The 2,500-nt window shown below is 50.8% G+C and overlaps 1 pseudogene; it reads left to right on the top strand.

Annotated features, from left to right (window-relative positions):
- The first annotated feature begins 1,592 nt into the window (after nt 1–1,592).
- On the top strand, nt 1,593–1,709 carry LOC137329750 (U2 spliceosomal RNA; annotated as a pseudogene).
- The last annotated feature ends 791 nt before the right edge of the window (nt 1,710–2,500 follow it).

Below are 2,500 nucleotides of genomic sequence, written 5' to 3'. Positions count from 1 at the left end.
ATAGAACTGCAAGTTGCCGTTGTCGTGGTCGTTTCGAATCAGCACAAAGTAGGTGCCTCCCTGGAATGTCACACCTGCGTCCCAGAAAACAGGTCTCCCGGTCAAAGCAGTCCCGCCCCCGCCCTGGGATTAACATGACAACGGACAGGGCCCAGTCAGGGAGCAGCTTGAGAGACACCTTTCAATAGGCACTTCTGAAACATTAACGCCTTGTTTCTTCCGACAGTTTAACCAGCGATTAACATGACAACGGACAGGGCCCAGTCAGGGAGCAGCTTGAGAGACGTCTTTCAATAGGCGCTTCTGAAACATTAACGCCTTGTTTCTTTCGACAGTTTAACCAGCCTTTAACACGCCTTGTGTTTTTATTTCCCATTTCCAGCCAGCCAGCCAGCCAGCCGAGCCGAGCCAGCATCTGCAGTATTTTTTTTGATTGGTCTTGCCTGCCGTGGAATGAATGTTTCAACACGAGCTGCTGATTGTCAGCACCTCACCTCTTTCTCAATTGGCCGTTGCAATCTCACTCACTCGCTGTGAGACACGCCACGTCACTAGTTTTACTCAAAGAGGTTTCCTTCCACGGCAGTTCGTTAGTGACTGAGACTGACTGACGGAGGTCCGTTGAGACACAACCCTCCCCCATCTGATTGGTGGCCTACTGGCAAATTTACCAATCTGTCAAGCAATCCTGGCAAGAAAGGAAAAAACGGCAACTTCTTTAAACTCATCCACTGTTGCAATTAGAAACGGTGGCAAAAAATGTGGCCAGAGTGGGAGAGAACGGCAGTGCTTCGAGACTGCTTTCAACACCGGCAGCCAGAGAACAAAGAGGGAGGGCAAACAGGACCCGAGATCAATTCGCATCGAGCGCGGTATCGCTTCTCGGCCTTTTGGCTAAGATCGAGCGTGTTCCTTTTCGGGCTTATTTGGATCTGAGCGGACTGGAACGCTGGCCGCGACCTCGTGCGCTCGCAAAGTGCGGACTTTGCTGTGATTGGTCGTTTGTGTGCTGGCTCCGCCCCTAAATTTGCATAAGGACCAAATCAACACTGCAATGGCAGGGAAGGGTTCCTGGTGAAAGCAGTCCTGCCACTGACATGACAATGGACAGGGCCCGGCAGCTTGAGACACATCTTTCTTTCAATAAGCAAGTTCTTTTTAAAAAAGTTTCCTTCCACAGCAGCTCTGAGTGTGAGAGAGAGAGAGAGAGAGAGACACTGACTGACTGATACTGATACTGACACCGACACACACACACACATATTATTTATTATTATTTTAAACGACAAAGGTGTTCAGAAGGAAGTCCTGGGGGGAAGGCAGGCAGGGAGGGACGGACACAGGGAAGTCCGCACAAAACAGGTCCCCTGGAACCTCTGACCCAGAAAAACGGGTTCCTGGTGAAAGCAGTCCTGCCATTAACATGACAATGGACAGGGCCCGGCAGCTTGAGACACATCTTTCTTTCAATAAGCAAGTTCTTTTTTAAAAAGTTTCCTTCCACAGCAGCTCTGAGTGAGAGAGAGAGAGAGAGAGAGACACTGACTGACTGACTGATACTGACACCGACACACACACACACACACACACATATTATTTATTAATATTTTTAATTGATTTTTAGAACAGGGAGATGGAATAGGGGCTTGCTCCGTCCACTCCACGCATCGACCCAGTATTGCAGTGTTTCTGGGAACGGTGCAGCTCCCCGTGGGGAGATATTCAAAAGGAAAAACAGCTCTTTCCCAGTGTCTCTGTGTGTGTGTGTGTGTGTGTGTGTGTATTATTACTGAGAATAAAGCTGATATCTCTCTCTCTCTCTCTCTCTCTCACTCAGAGCTGCTGTGGAAGGAAACCTTTTTAAAAAGAACTTTCTCAGCTCAGTGGTATTTTTTTCTTCTCCAAGGCTGAGTGCCGCTCGCACGTAGCGATATAATTCAAAGTGCAAAATAACTTGGCGTCGTTGACTTGAAACAAGCAGGGTCTGCTTCCAAATGAAAGCTGCGCTCCCGAACTGGACTGACTGTCTGTCTGTCTGTCTGTCTGTTTGTCAAGGGGTGGAAAAGGCGGCGGTGGTGGTGAGGGTGGAGCATTACGCACAGGAGGGGAGACTTTCTTTCAGAGGTGCCAATTAATCTGCAGCAGAAAGTCATCCCCCCCGACCGGGATTCGAAGCCCGGTCCTGACCACGAGACCACCGGGGAGAGCTGCCTCAAGTCCCTGAGGGACCTGGACACGAGGCCGAATACACACGCACGCCTGCTGCACTGGCAGCAGCGACCAGCAGGGGGCTGACCGGCTGATCCTTCCCTTTCACAGGCAGGCTTTTGGCCCTCGCTCAAACGACAAAGGTGTTCAGAAGGAAGTCCTGGGGGGAAGGCAGGCAGGGAGGGACGGACACAGGGAAGTCCGCACAAAACAGGTCCCCTGGAACCTCTGACCCAGAAAACCGGGTTCCTGGTGAAAGCAGTCCTGCCATTGACAGGAGAATGGACAGGGC

Source organism: Heptranchias perlo, chromosome 12 (genome assembly GCF_035084215.1).
Source record: "Heptranchias perlo isolate sHepPer1 chromosome 12, sHepPer1.hap1, whole genome shotgun sequence".
Classification (NCBI taxonomy): domain Eukaryota; kingdom Metazoa; phylum Chordata; class Chondrichthyes; order Hexanchiformes; family Hexanchidae; genus Heptranchias; species Heptranchias perlo.
The sequence above is the reverse complement of the archived record's forward strand: the minus strand, read 5'-3'. Positions and strand labels throughout refer to the sequence as shown.